The sequence below is a fragment of the Cervus elaphus genome, chromosome 20 (assembly GCF_910594005.1).
Source record: "Cervus elaphus chromosome 20, mCerEla1.1, whole genome shotgun sequence".
In the NCBI taxonomy this organism is placed as follows: Eukaryota; Metazoa; Chordata; class Mammalia; order Artiodactyla; family Cervidae; genus Cervus; species Cervus elaphus.
The window spans coordinates 30,923,895-30,939,516 of NC_057834.1; the positions used below are offsets into that span (position 1 = coordinate 30,923,895).

Genomic DNA, 15,622 nt, shown 5'->3' on the forward strand with positions numbered 1-15,622 from the left:
AGAGGACACCGAAGGGCCTATACTATAAGGTACAAAGCAGGAGAGATTAGAGTCAAGTTTTTAATTTAATACTCTTGATATTTAATATTGGTAAGGCAAGCCATAGATTACATTCCTAAGCTTAATAAGTATTTTTCATTTTAGTCATATGAATTTCAAATTAGTTTCCCTAAATCTTTAAGACTTGGCACTTAGTTTTTACAGTACTAGCTGGTGATTATGGCTGTCCTGCATCCCAAAAGCTTTTCTATTTGTTGGTATTACTACTGAGTGGGTTTTTGTGCAGAAAATATCTTCAGCTACAGAAACCTGAAGCAAGGAGACGAAGCCTCTCTCCCAGCTCTTTGGCAACTAGGGCATGGCCATGTGACATAAGCTTGGCCAATCAGATACTCCTGTTAAATTTGAAAGAGTCAGAGACATACAGATTGTTCACAGCAGTGAAGAGCCTGCCACTGACAGCGGTGCTAGCAATCTGTGGGGTGTCCTAACCCAGCTTCGTTAGCTGAGACAATGGCTGTGTTCTTTGCTGTGTGGCTTCCTTTGGTTCCCACCACATTCTAAGCTGAATTCTCCAGCCTTCCATGGTATCTGTGAACTACCAAATAGACTTCCAATAAATTCCTTTTCTGCTTAATGTCAGTAGTTTCTGCTTTAAGTTACAGTGGGTTTCTGTTGTTTACAATCAAGAAACACTGCTAGGACACAGCTGTAATTCCATTTCTGACATATTTGACATTGCCAGTTAATGTCTGACCTAACATTTTTCAAAAACATTAACTAAATTAATAATGGCATTATTTTAGATAGGTAAACTACAATAGAGCCATAAATCAATGGGCTTCCTCATCTCCCATTTGATGCCCAAAGTAATGAAAACTGTCACTACCATCCTACTGAAACTCTCCTCAAAAAAATACATTCTAATTGTCAAAGCCACTTGCTTTTATCGAGTCCTCACACTAGATTTCTCTCTGCAGCATTTGACATGCAACTTTCCCTCCTCAAATTCTCTTAGTTCTCATTTCCCTCCAATGTTATTGTTGTTACCTTCTCTTCCACCACATTCCACATTAACAATTGGTGTTTCTTAGTGGTGAATCTTTTTTCAACCCATATTATTACTTGGCATTCTCATCTAACCCATGACTTAAAGTATATGTCTGACTCAAACCTCCCAAACATTAACTGAAGATCCATATTTACAATTTTTCACTAAACATCTCCACTGGAATATCTATAACAGTATTCTTAAACTAAAATTTATCTTTTCCTGGGTTTTCTACTTTCGTTAACTCATCAATTTCTACCTAGTTATCCAAACAGAAATCTAAAACCATCTTGGACTCCTTTGTTTTTCTTACCTTCAGCACAAAATATGCCCCCTTTTCATTCCCAAGCTTAAGTCCACATTAGCTCCTCTCATATACTTCTACTTATCCTGCTTATTTAACTTATATGCAGAGTACATCATGAAAAATGTCAGGCTGGATGAAGCTCAAGATGAAATCAAGATTGCTGGGAGAAATATCAATAACCTCAGATATGCAGATGACACCACCCTTATGGCAGAAAGCAAACAGGAACTAAACAGCCTCTTGATGAAGGTGAAAGAGGAGAGTGAAAAAGCTGTCTTAAAGCTCAACAGTCAAAAAACTAAGATAATGGCATCCGTTCCTATCACTTCATGACAAATAGATGGGGAAACAATGGAAATAGTGAAAGACTATTTTCTGGGACTCCAAAATCACCTCAGCTGGTGACTGCAGCCATGAAACTAAAAGACGCTTGCTCCTTGGAAGAAAAGCTATGACAAACCTAGAAAGCATATTAAAAAGCAGAAACAGTACTTTGGCAACAAAGGTCCATGGAGTCAAAGCTATGGTTTTTCCAGTAGTCATATATAGACGTGAGAGTTGGACCATAAAGAAGATGGGGCGCCAAAAAATTGATATGTTTGAACTGTGGTGTTGGAGAAGACTTTTCAGAGTCCCTTGGACTGCAAGGAGATCAAACCAGTCCATTCTAAAGGAAATCAGTCCTGAATATTCATTGGAAGGACTAATGCTGAAGGTGAAGCTCCAATACTTTGGCCACCTGATGCAAAGAGCTGACTTGTTGGAAAAGACTCTGATGCTGGGAAAGATGCAGGAGGACAAGGGGATGACAGAGGATGAGACAGTTGGATGGTATCATCGACTCAATGGATATGAGTTTAAGCAAGTTCTGGAAGATGGTGAAGGACAGGGAAGCCTGGTGTGCTATAGTCCAAGAGGTCTCAAATAGTCATACATGACTTAGCTACTGAACAACAATATCCTCAGAATATCTTTTTTTAATCTTAATCTCTTGCCAACAATTAAATGCACTCTTTTCCTAGTACATCTTAAATACCACCAAAACAAATACTATTACTGATCTATATTCATAATATGATGAGATATACTACCAGGATGTATGAGGATGAACTGGTTAGATGCCATCATCTCGACAAAATAGACATGTGTTTGAGCAAACTCTAGGAAATGCTGAAGGACAGTGAAGCCTGGCATGCTGCAGTCCATGGGGTTGCAAAGAGTCAGATATCACTTAGCGACTAATAACAACAACAACATTATTAGGAATGAAAGGAATTACGGCTGGTCACTACAAAGATGACTTCAAAGAGCTAAAAATGTTTGGAATTTTTGTATCCACAGCACTAGAATAAATTGGGCAAATAATAGAAACTAACTGAAACTTAAAAAAAGTAAGTGAGTCAATCTTTTCTATTATTGTTAAAGGGACTCAAGTCAACAGAACATGAAATATACTCATTTAAAGAAGACTTATCTGTCTAGAGATGTTATAATGTTTCTTTACAAACTTCCTTAACTGTAAAGATGACAGAAATGAAACAAAGGAAAACACACATGCATAGAACAGAGAAAGGAGAAAGTTTAGATCACCCAAACAGAAAATATGTTCTTCACCAGAAACAGTAAAATGAGGAATACAACTGGAGAAGACCACATTAAATCGAAAATCACTTACGTTTCTCATCAGAGTTCAGCTACTAAACAGATGCCTCTAAGAAGCAGAAGCTACTATTTTAAGATACTGCCTAACCCTTACCTATGGAAACACTCAAAGCAACGTAATAAGAATCTAAGCTGTAGTTCACTCTCTAATGTGAGGTCTGCTGCTGCTGCTGCTAAGTCGCTTTAGTCGTGTCCGACTCTGTGCGAGCCCAGAGACGGCAGCCCACCAGGCTCCACCGTCCCTGGGATTCTCCAGGCAAGAACACTGGACTGGGTTGCCATTTCCTTCTCCAATGCATGAAAGTGAAAACTGAAAGTGAAGTCGCTCAGTCGTGTCCGACTCTTCGCGACCCCAAGGACTGCAGCCTACCAGGCTCCTCTGCCCATGGGACTTTCCAGGGAAGAATACTGGAGTGGGTTGCCATTGCCTTATCCAATGTGAGGTCTGCACAAGTGCTAATATGGTGAAGCACTAGAGGAAGTAAGATGTGCTGAGCCCAGCCCTGGAATATCAAGTCACATACAAGAGTGTACCTCATGAAAGTGAAAGTTGCTCAGTCATGTCCGACTCTTTGTGACCCCATGGAGTACACAGTCCATAAGACTTCTCCAGGCCAGAATACTGGAGTGGGTAGCTGTTCCCTTCTCCAGGAGATCTTCCCAACCCAGGGATCGAACCCAGGTTTCCCACATTGCAGGCAGATTCTTTACCATCTGAGCCACCAAGGAAGCCCAAGAATACTGGAGTGGATAGCCTATCCCTTCTCCAGGGGATCTTCCCGATCCAGGAATGGAAACAGGATCTCCTGCATCGCAGGTGGATTCTTTACCAACTGAGCTACCTCATAATTAGACTGAATAGATGGGAGACCTTAGGCAAGATACCATACAAAGATAATGTTCCTCATTCTAATAGAAGGGGTTTTTTTGGGCGGGGGAGGGAGATTTTTTTCTCTGAGTTTTGAATCTTTTCTCTTACAACAAGCAAAGATTTTTATTAGGAAGTATGACAACAGATATGCTCTTTAGGCTAATCAAATGGTTGTGAGCTCTGACATTCAAAGAAGATCATGAAAAATCATCAGCTAATACAGAACTCAAAAGATGAGCAGAATGACAATCTGAAATGGCTGATTGAAGTATCAGACTAATTATAAATAGGAGCCATAAATCAAAAAGGAAAATAAAAATTTAACAATTAGGAAAACAATAGATACTATTAAAAAAAAAAACACACCAAGGCGAGTGTCTCAGAAGAGAATATTAAATGATAAAGGAGGGAAAAGTGACTCAGTCGATTAACCCAACCCCTTTCTTTGTGTCAACATACAGTTATTAAGCAAAGATACCAAACTGCAGCTTTCTAAAATATTAAAAAAAAATCCAAAGCAATCTAAAATTTCCCTTTTCTATTTCACAATTCTTGCTATATATGGAACATTCAAATGAATATATATAGAATACATACTTAACTGAGGTGATGTGTGCTAAGTTGCTTCAGAAGTGTCCGACTCTTTGTGGGACTATAGCCCGCCAGGCTTCTCTGTTTACGGGATTCTCCAGGCAGGAATACTGGAGTGGGTTGCCATGCCCTCTACCAGGGGATCTTTGCAAACCAGAAACAGAACTCACATCTCTTATGTCTCCTGTATTGGCATGTAGGTTCTTTACCACCAGCACCATCTGGGAACCCCACATTCTTTCAAGTATACTTAACTTGGCAGTGAGGGTCCCTGTGTCTGTATTGCTCTTAATCTTTATTATTCAGTGCTGGGAATACCTTTCTATTTACATGACTCAACTCATACTTTCTTTGTCTTTGAAGACTTTATGATCATCCCCTTCCTGACTCCACAAATCTCATGTCTCAAGTCTCATGTGGGAGATATTCTTAAAGGTTTGCTATTACATGCAAAAAGCCAACCAAAATATGACAGAAATTACACTAGGCAAAAGCACGGAGCCATAAGGCAGAAAGAGACCTCAGAGATTTTATAGCCTGTGCCCTCATTTGAAAAAACTGAGGCCCAGCTGGGATTTAGACCAAGCTCTGTCAATAACAATTTGATTTCAGTATACCAAACAATTGTTTGTTTGTGTGATATACTGAATAAATCAAAAGTTTTTAAAATCATCAAGAAAAATGACATTGAGACCTCCAAATTAGGAAATACAACTCATTCAAGAAAGGCAGTTTATCAAATTGCTAAGAATGCTCAATTCTGCTCATACCCAGATAGGTTTCTGGGATGTCCCTAAATAAAAGGAAATCAACATTCACCAGAGACTTAACAAACATAATTATCAAACAAATCATATTTGTCTATAACATAAAACTTCCAATCTCTCTTTTGTGTACTTCTGGTCTGTCTTTGGTGTATGTTCAGGAAGCATACACTACCTTTAACATAACTCTAAATCATATAATATCAGGATGATAAATACACTGGAGAAAAATTGTCATCTGAGATAATCTTCATAGCTTCAAACCTATATGAATGATAGATAATTATATGAACGTTAAGAAGTAGGGTTGACTGTAAGTAAAATAATTTCAACATAATTATTTCAATATTATTAACAGGATTCTAAAGTGCATTTGCATGAACAATTCTAACACAGCCACATATCAAAACATCAATGTCAAAATAAGTATAGGTAATTTATATATTAGGAATTATTCTTAGATGTTTTAAGTTATGAGTAGTGAAAACAGTCCTATAAATCTTTGAATCTACTATTTCAAAGCTCCCATGATATACCTTATTCATGAGAAAAACTGAGAATTGTTAAATGATTTTCTTTGTCCACAAAGAGGAAATAAATGTATGACTCTATTGTGGACAGTCAAAGAATGATCAAAGTACAACTGGATGACAACTCCCTGAATATAAAACTTTTCTAGAAAATAAAATCAAAATTTGAAAAATAAAATTACAGTACAGTGGTTTGTACTTCACTTCATGGCAAATAGATGGGGAAACAGTGGAAACTGGCTGGCTTTATTTTTCTGGGCTCCAAAATACTGCAGATGGTGACTGCAGTCATGAATTTCAAAGACGCTTACTCCTTGAAGGAAAGTTATGACCAACCTAGACAGCATATTAAAAAGCAGAGATATTACTTTGTCAACAAAGGTCCATCTAGTCAAGGCTATGGTTTTTCCAGTAGTCATGTGTGGATGTGAGAGTTGGACTATAAAGAAAGCTGAGTGCAGAAGAATTGATGTTTCTGAACTGTGGTGTTGGAGAAGACTCTTGAGAGTCCCTTGGAGTGCAAGGAGATCCAACCAGTCCATCCTAGAGGAGATCAGTCCTGGGTGTTCATTGGAAGGGCTGATGCTGAAGCTGAAACTCCAATACTTTGGCCACCTGATGCGAAGACCTGACTCATTTGAAAAGACCCTGATGCTGGGAAAGAAAGATTGAGGGCAGGAGGAAAAAGGGCCGACAGAGGATGAGATGGTTGGATGGCATCACCGACTCAACGGACATGGGTTTGGCTGGACTCTGGGAGTTGGTGATGGACAGGGAGGCCTGGTGTGCTGCGGTTCATGGGGTTGCAAACAGTCGGACACGACTGAGAGACTGAACTGACAGACAGTGGTTTGAAACCACCAAACTTCAGGTGAGTACCTGCTTTAGCCATTTATTTATCTATTCATTCATTTATTCATAAGTGATTCAAGAGCAAGTTCAAATCTAAAAAAAGCTGCTGTCTGCTACACACATTAGGACTGCCAAAACTATGAGCAGAAATCCAAATTAAGGCTTGCCTAAAATATACTGGGGGTGAGGGTATACTGGGCGTGGGGGTAGCGGGGAATGTTGGGACTGAGGAATATGCTTGGTCACTCAAGACTGACTGACTTTAAAAATTACTTCATGCAATTACACTCAAATACTTCATATGTATGACAAACAAGAAAATTATTTTATGACAGTTAAGGATCTCTGTTGGTTAACAGGATGGAATAATGTACAGGTGATTGACATAGTGGTCTCTCTATCTACTAGTAATTTTATACTAAAACATCATAACAATGTTACCAGGGTTATACAGCAAAAGTATTCCTATACGTAAGGTAATAAATGCATTGTACAGAAAGAGTTTCACATACACTTGAACAAAATAATAGATTTGTAAATCCTCAGGATAGGTTAATCAACAGACAGGGGCAATTTGATTATTTAATGAAATAATACTTCTTCTTGAAATTACTGAGAAGAGATCAGTTTGAAATTAACACATACACACTACTACATATAAAACAGATAATCAACAAGGACCAGTCTATGTATGGGACAGGGAACTTTACTCAATATTCTCCAATAACCTATACAGGAAAAGAATCTGAAAAAGAATGTACATATAACTGAATCACTTTGCTATATACCTGAAACTAATACAACATTGTAAATCAACTATACTCCAAAATAAAATAAAAATTAAATTTAAAAAAGAAAATAAGTTAGCCATTAATCTGACAGTGTAGCTAAAAATTTCAGAAATAATTTCAGAGTAAATCTAGTTACTGCCTCTTTATAAACATATATTTAGAATAGTATCACCATGAAATAATACTAAAAGTCTCAAATGTATTTTCTAGGCAGGACTGTTGTTAAACCTTTTTGGAAAATACTTAAATGACTTCTGAGGTAGAAATGAAAGAGCTTAAAAAATGAGTAATGAGTAATATTTCTTTCTGATACAATATTTCTTATAGTCTTTCCTATGGGAATTATCAAAATTCTCATTTTTCAAACATCAGTTTTAATTTTTAAATGTTCTTATGGGGCTAAAGTTCATTAATTTTACATAAAACTTCTACAGAATGAGCATATCTCAGGTAATACATAAATTTATGTACTTGCAAAGCAAAAAATTAGCACATACTGTAAGATTAAGGAGATATTCTTTTAATAAACTACAATTATTTGCTTCCTTTAATCAAGCTATTTTGACTTCATTTTTTGCCATTACTCTTAATCTTCTTTCTAAAAGTATAAACAGAAATTTGATTCTTAAGTAACATTTAAACTTCCTACCATACTGTGTGGTCTTTTGGACTTAATATAATGCAATGCAATAAGCTGAAATTTAAATACAAAGGATTATATTGAACTTATTGGTTTATTGAAAACATTAACTCTCAGCTCATGAAGCTCATAAAATGGCCTTTTTCACTACTCCTCTACAGAAGAGCAACCATCTCAGTCTGTCAAATTTCTTTAGTTCCAAATGGGTGCCTTAAAGTAGTACTGGAGTAAACTATGAAATACAAAGGTAATGGGTTCAATAATTTTTTGCCTGTCTCACAGCAGAAAATGAAGGAAAGAAGCAGAGAAAAACATTCACTAACATTAAAGAAGCTGAAGAATAAGACAGTAATGTCTTGAGCTCACCATACTTTTTAAACTGTTTAAAATTTATGAAATAATTTTAACCAGAATATTTTAAGTCTTTATATTAGCAAATAAAACTTAAAATCTGAGAGAATTCTTCCTTGACTATTTAATAAACTATGTACCTTTAAATATTTAAGAAATTAACTTTTTAAAATCAGAAATCTGGAAGGGTAAAGCATTATGCTCATGATCACAGAGAATCAATTTTGAAAAACAAAACTTTCCACTCTTTGATATACTAGACTTATTTCTCCATAACTCTTGGTTAGAAAAGTAGTAAGAGAATTACTGATGCTGTTAATGGGGTGAGAGAGTTGTTTTCAGATGGGCTTATACAGCATGGGAATTCAGTACAGATGTTTGGAATAACTTGCAGCTGTTGCAGGGTGAATAGGCTTAATGAAATCACTGGGAATATTGAAGGAGAATTGCCAAAAGTACTTTAAACCATTTATATTATTGTGATTAAAAATGTTTAATTAGAAGCCTAAAATTGGTCTTTAATTATGAATCAAATTTTTAGATGTCTATCATTGTTACATATTCCTGGGTATACATCCACAAACATGTTCAATTGTAACAAAGTACCTCACTTACTATTAATATATGTCTTATGAGAAAATAATTTTCTTTAGTTTGATCAAGTTTTGGCTCAGTTAAATTTAATTCAAAATTCTTTATAAACTTATTATATGCAAAACACCAAAAGGATAAAGAGTGAATAAAAAAAAGTCCCTCACTATTCTCAAGAAACTTACCTAGAGAAGGTATTATACGTGTACACATAAAAATAATACAAAGAAACAGTATTACAGGAATTCAGTGCAATTTTCTGGATTTCACCGAGTGTTCAAATGCTGCTCCTTGAGGATGAGCCTGACTTTGCCTGAAGGTATCTGTAGGTACCAGAGGTACATTATTCCTTCATCCAGGTAAAAACTGTTAGGAAAGTCAATCTTCAAAATAAGATGTCAACCTTACCATCTATTAGGTTTCTAAAGCATATGGAATCACCCTGAATTAGCAATACAGAAGGCTAGTACTCCAGGCTCTCATCCTAAGTGTGGATAAGAGATAAGATATTTAGAAGATATGTTTTAAGTGGCATGCTGGCCATCCACTCCTTTAGGCGCTCCAAGTTCTAAGATCAAGTTGAACTCTGAGAAGTCCTGATTCACTTTTACCATGCATTATGAAAAGATGACAAATCAGTGTCTTCAGGTAATGTTCCCATAATATGTCACCATAGAAGGTTTTGATTCAGCTTCAAGACTCAACCCAATTAACTTAGAAATCTTAGCTCTAAGCATGTTGCCTAAGGTCAATATATTGTGAACCATATATGCAAGTTACATGTAAACTTTCTAGCAATAAAAAAAGTAAAAAGAAATGGGTGAAATTAATTTTAATAATCTATTTTCTTTACCCAACATATTCAAAATACTATCATTCAATTTGTATGTGATCAGTGTAAAAATTATTGAGCTATTTTACTTTTTTTCTCCAAGCTCTTAGTCTTCAAACTCTGGTGTGTAGTTTACTCTTATGACACATCTCCATTCGGACCAGTTACATTTGAAGATTAACAGCTACTATAATGAACACTGTGATGCTCTAGAGGATAAACTTCTTTTGGGAAATGGTCCTTTGAGCCTTCCTCTCCAACAAAAACCTACCGCTCCTCTGTTTTCCCCCTTTATTCTGTAGGTTATTAGGGACAGAGCCATAACAACTCCACTTAGCAGTTCTTTGGTGGTAAACAATGGGGGGGGTAGGGGACTTGGTCAGTAAGATATTTTAAACCCATATATTCAAAAATGAAATAAATAAAATCTTGTACTATATTTCTCCCCACCTATCTCCAAATGTTGTAATAGCAGCTCCCTCCAACACAAATCTGTCTGCAATGCAGGAGACCCAGGTTCGATTCCTGGGTCAGGAAGATCCCCTGCAGAAGGAAATGGCAACCCACTCCAGTATTCTTGCTTGGAGAATCCCATGGACAGAGGAGCCTGGCAGGCTACAGTCCATGGGGTCATGAGAGTCGGACACAACTTAGTGACTAAACCACCACCAACACAAATGGCATGGCTGATAGTTTAGAATATCTCCTCAGGAGAAGTGGAATGGGGGTACTGAAACTCCTGGGTTTTGTTTAGTAAGGGTCATTTCTATGACCAAAATAAAGTTACAGTTACCATATAAATTTAGAGATTGTTTTAGATACCTTTACATAATCTTTTAGTAAAAATACTACAGCCCATTCTGGTTTAGAAACATTTCAACTTCTCTTAAGTTTCATAGAATAAAGTAATACATCACTTCGTAGTGATGTGTTAATTTGTGGCTACTGGTTTGCACGTTTCTAGAATTCCCTTTAAACACACTATAATCTCATTTATTGAAAATGAAAATGCAGTACAGTGCAGTGAATAAAGCACTAGCCTGAAATGGAAGATGATTTGGCTTCTAGACTTCTGCCATGTAAGTTGTGTGATGTTATATAATTCTCTGAATCTAAATTTCTTCATCTGTAAAATTAAGGAGGCAAAAGTACATCAAAAACCTTAATTGGAAGCTATATATTTATTCAAGAATTTCAAAATGCTGTATTATCTGAAGCAAACAGTATTTCCAAGGTCATGCTGCAAAACTTTGTTGAGAGTGAGATTAAATAACAAAGCTAAAATAAATGGCCAAGTTATAAAAGGAACTTAATTCTGTAGGTGGGTTTAGTTCCTGTTCATTAGCTCCTGATAGTTTTTCACAAGTGAAAATAACACTCGACTTTTTCCATGTGAGAGAATTCATTAAGTTCAGTTTAGTATTGAAATAGTTTAAATTTGAGTGACTGGGATCACTAAGCTTCACTGATAAAATTCTGCTAATTAACTTTAGGAACTTAAAGACTTATCACAAAAAAGAAAGCAAAGAAAAATCATATACAAATATATAATCATCTAATATTAAACACCTATGACTGTTGATGAAAAGGTAAGTCATGAAACTTCTACATTTCTATTTTATTTCCCACGGATAATTTCAGTTCAAGGCGGGCAGATACTTGTGTGTTAGCACTACAGTGTTGTAATGCAGCGAACAAGGGTGGTCCAACACCTGTTTCTGTAACTGACTGAGTCCTTTGTTTTTTCAAAAAGATCAGTAATTTTTAAAAAATGCCTTGATGTCAGCGCACAATAGCATCTTTCAGAAATGTTTAAATGTTGACAAAGGAAGCAGGATCCCCTCCTACTCATACCAAGTCACTGTAAGAAGAGCAGCTCATCCAATCAGTACAAGACAATGAGCGCTTTCTTGAGCATATTTACAGAGGTAATAAACATGTTTTTTGAGGGGGAATGGGATAAACACTAAACAATAAAATGGCTAATTCCACTATGGAACCTCAAATCAAAATCAGAGTAAAATCCTAATGTAAGTATCTAGACATTCTCACAGTAATCTAGGCACACTCTTCCTCGCTACTTGATCTCTATTTTCCACACTGTGGTCAAAACCCTTATCCTAGATGCATATCATTGCCACAGCTAGGTAACAGAGCCTTAAGAATCCTTGAAAGACAAAATTAAAGGGGGTTTATCTACTGCTATCTGAATCTGGGGGATAACAGCCAAATGAAATTCTAGTTAGTAAAACTTGATTTAAATATAAATGTGTATCTTCTATAGAAATGTACATAATCTTTGTTGCAATAACATAAGATGTATTTCTTAAAATAAATGAAACCCATACATAAGCTTCAATAATTTCATTAAACTAGTGGATTCTCCCTGCTTGTTTTTCAAATTTCTGAGCGTTGAGATAGTCCTTTTGAAACTGAAAAAACATTTTAAATTGATCACAGTTATCTATTAATGGCTGAGGCTATTTGGTAAGAGTTCTGTAGAAATATGAAAACCTCATAAAGACTATTTAAAAAGTTGCTTCTAATAGCCAAAGAATTTATAAACAATTTGATAATTAAAAAAACTTCTAAGTTCCAAAACTTAAGAACTTTGAGCCTCTTCTGTATCAATTTTATGGCTTAAGAAAGGTATGTCACTCAGCTCTAAAAACCAGATCTACCAATTTCAGAATTTCCAATCAAGTCTGAGTTAGAAGCTTTCATGAATCATAAAAAGAATTTAAAACTAAAATTATTTAATTTCAAATGAGTTTTTCAAACCATTTCCCAAGAACAAAACATAAAACACACACACTCTTTCAATTCAGCTGTTTTTTTAAAAGGAATTTAAAAGACGCTTTAAGAACTAACAGTTAGCAAATGGTTCATATTGGCTACCATGTTTTGATACCAGTCCTGAAACAGGCTCATTACAATAAAAGCTTTTGCAACCATATGCAAGGAGAAATCATAAAGGGCTTGATTTTTGCAGAAGTAGGCACCAGCTCCAAATTTGTTTGATATAGTGTTAGAACGGAGAAAAAGGCAAATACCAGAAATCTGAACTAAAAAGGACATACATATTTTCTTAGTAAAAGATATGCCTGGATATGAGAGACAATTTATTTCAATCTCACATAGGATCAGCATCAAGAAGTTGAAACTCCAAAACTTTGGCCACCTGATGCAAAGAACTGACTCAGTGGAAGACTCTGATGCTGGGAAAGACTGAAGGCAGGAGGAGAAGGGGACAACAGAGGATGAGATGGTTGCATGGCATCACTGACTCAATGGACATGAGTTTGACCAAGCTGCAGAAGCTGGTGATGGACAGGGAAGCCTGCTGTGCTTCAGTCCATGGGGTCGCAAAGAGTTGGACACGACTGAGCGACTGAACTGAACTGGCATATGGCATAGGGTTTGACAGTTTAAGAGTATAAGGAACCAGCAAGATGATGGTGGTATCATGTATGGAACAGATATTTTAAACCTGAGATGATTAACTATGGTTGAAAAACAAGCAACAATTGGACTTCCTCACGCTGTCTATTACACAATGGCATGCAATTAAATGCCTGTCAAACGAACTGACGTAGAATTCCTGGCACTTAATCTGAATCAAATCTAATACCTTACAAGGGAAATAAAGAGAACTCTTGAGGAAGAATGTTAAATGCAACCAGAATTCTTTCTATTAGGCAATATCTTTTGTTGTTTTACAAGGTCCAATTTGAAAGATGCAGGCTTTTCAGAAGTTCAACAAAAGAATAAACTTGTTCTATCTTAGGGCATCATTTTTTAGAAGTTTACCTTGAAGATAAAGCTTCTACTAAACCAGTTTACAATCTTTTCTCATCTATATAGGTTAATATAGATACATATTCATGTATATTTTAGTAATACAGGCCCAGTTATAAGGATATGTCATAAAGTTTTTAAAGGTGATTATGTCTCTAATTCACTTCACTCATGAAGAAACAGCTATTTTACTCCTTCAAGTGAAAAAGATAAGGAAAATGAAAAAGCAAGAGGTGCCCAAAATCATCATGCCCTTCCTGCACAGACTTCAACACCACCCCAGAAAAAAACGTAATGAACATCACTATTCACTTAGAAAAACAAAACCACCCACTAGAAATGTGGTGTAATTCAAAATAAGAAATATTTCTTTCTTTTTTAAAAAAGATGCAAAAGAAAACATCTCTGCTTTACATACTAAACAATTCTTACTGTTAAACAGGAAATGTTTTTACAGCAGCCTTTAGAGTCAAGTCTGTACAATAAAGGTTCATGCTGGTTTTCACCCCTGGCAACCAAAATGCATTGCTGAAAAGAAACTCCTAAATTAAAAAGTCTCCTTCAAAAGTGATTTCATTCATTAAATGGGGAAAGGGGGGAGTGGGGGAGGATTAGGATCAATGAAAAGAGTAGATAATCAGGTTTTGATCCTATCTAAAGCAAGATCTGAAGGTTGTTTCACTTATAGCAAGGAGTACATTCTTATAAAGATATTGCAAAAAAAAGGGGAGGGGAGTAGAATTACAAGCAAGTTTTAATAATAGATTCTAGACTCTCACTTGGACAGTTACCTAGTTTCAGAGGGTCTTATATTATGTGGGAAAAATTTCCAATGGGAAATACATTCTCATTTCTCACAAAAATAAATTTAATCCCTCATAATTTCCCTACCAAAAACTCATTTGAGAAATAATTTATTGCATGAAAGCAGTACTATAAAATACATTAAAAGATTAAGGTCATAACTTATTATGCGTAGTCTTAAAACTCTCATGAGGATTGAGGGCACTGTTAGCTGAATGGGAAAAAGAGATGAAGCTGTCAATTGTACACGGGAATAATCTCATTCCTGTATATAAAAATGCAACAGAAGTAACTCCCACTCTTTCTTTTTCCAATTGTGTACTATATAACTCCCACAAATGCTGATTCTGAGTGATGAAGATCCTCAAGTAATACTAATACTGAAAAAAAAAGTGAAAGAAAGTGAAGTGAAGTCACTCAGTCGGGTCTGACTCTTTGCGACTCCATGGACTACCAGGTTCCTCAGTCCACGGGATTTTCCAGTCAAGAATACTGGAGTGGGTTGCCATTTCCTTCTCCAGGAGATCTTCCCAACCCAGGGATTGAACCTGGGTCTCCCGCATTGTAGGCAGACGCTTTACCATCTGAACCACCGGGGAAGTCCCACTGAAAAAGTTTTCAATAAATATACTTCAACTGGCTGAAGTATCTTCATCACTAGATAAAGCAGAATTCTGAAAAAAACCCACCATGGAAGAAAAGATTCATCATATCAGTAACTGCAAGAAATTCTCTGATGCATTAAGGTAACTCAGGGTATAGTAATTTACCTTACCTGCAAATGAAATCTGGAAATGCTGGACTTGAAATATACCAACAATACAGATCACCACTGAGAAGATGACAATGGTTTCCCTTAAACTGGACAGCAAAAGCAGGAAGGAGGAAAAAAACCCAGTCACATTTTAGAGACTTCAGATTTAAAAAATGACCCATATAATTTGACAGGAAAACTTTTAAGAAATAAGAAATATCTTAAGGGACAAAAGGGTACAGGAGATGAAAATCAGTTGAGGGCAAAAAATGTGATATAAAGCTTGAAGGACTTAGCAGGGACTTAAACAAATGGATACACAGAAGAAACTCTAAATTGTGTGTAAAAGGAAAACAGATGATGCTGAGATGCCAGAAGATTGTGCCAGGAAGCCATTTTCACAGATTTCTCTTCAATCTAAGGGAGGTATAAA

The 15,622-nt window shown here is 36.1% G+C and overlaps 1 protein-coding gene across 1 annotated transcript in view; it reads right to left on the reverse strand.

Annotated features, from left to right (window-relative positions):
• The window catches only part of ATF6 (activating transcription factor 6), a 239,690-nt gene that overhangs the window by 78,625 nt on the left and 145,443 nt on the right, over positions 1-15,622 (reverse strand). The window lies entirely within an intron of this gene.